The 685-nt window shown below is 59.7% G+C and overlaps 1 protein-coding gene across 1 annotated transcript in view; it reads left to right on the top strand.

The window, feature by feature from the left end:
• RSAD2 (radical S-adenosyl methionine domain containing 2) overlaps nucleotides 1-685 on the top strand; it is a 54,750-nt gene that overhangs the window by 49,793 nt on the left and 4,272 nt on the right. The window lies entirely within an intron of this gene.

Below are 685 nucleotides of genomic sequence, written 5' to 3'. Positions count from 1 at the left end.
CACACACACTCACACACTCACACACTCACACACACACACACACTCACACGGGCGGAGAGTTTCTCTCGCGTGTGAACATCGCCGGTGTCCTGTGAGGTGTCTTCTTTTCTAAGACTATTTGACCGAGTTGTCGCACATTATGTGAGTGCTGGGGGGCGAGGGCACACAGTGTTTAAACAACGAAAGCGAACGCGTAACGCAGGTCTGTTTCATCCCGAGGAGGTGGGAGCCGCCGACAGGGCTGGGTCCTCGGCGGAGAGCTGACCGCCGCCCTTTCCCGCAGGCCAGTACCTGGACATCCTCGCCATCTCCTGCGACAGCTTCAACGAAGACGTGAACGTCCTCATCGGGCGCGGCCAGGGGAGGCTCAACCACGTGGAGAACCTCCGGAAGCTGAGGCGCTGGTGCAGGGAGTACCGCGTGGCCTTCAAGATCAACTCCGTCATCAACCGCTTCAACGTGGACGAGGACATGCGCGCGCACATCCAGGAGCTGAACCCGGTGCGCTGGAAGGTGAGCGCCGGCGGCTCGCCCATGGTCCCTCCACACCGTGTGGGTGGGAACAGCTTCCGGGAAGCGGAGATGGTGAGCGTGCAGCTCTGAGCCGCAGCACCAGCCGGGACCAGGGTCCTTCTTTTTTTAAAAATATATTTTTACTAGCGGCCCGGCGCACGAAATTCATGCA

This window comes from Myotis brandtii, unplaced genomic scaffold, assembly GCF_000412655.1.
Source record: "Myotis brandtii unplaced genomic scaffold, ASM41265v1 scaffold247, whole genome shotgun sequence".
Taxonomy (NCBI): Eukaryota; Metazoa; Chordata; class Mammalia; order Chiroptera; family Vespertilionidae; genus Myotis; species Myotis brandtii.
Note: the sequence above shows the minus strand (reverse complement) of the source record. Positions and strands in the feature narration are given on the sequence as shown.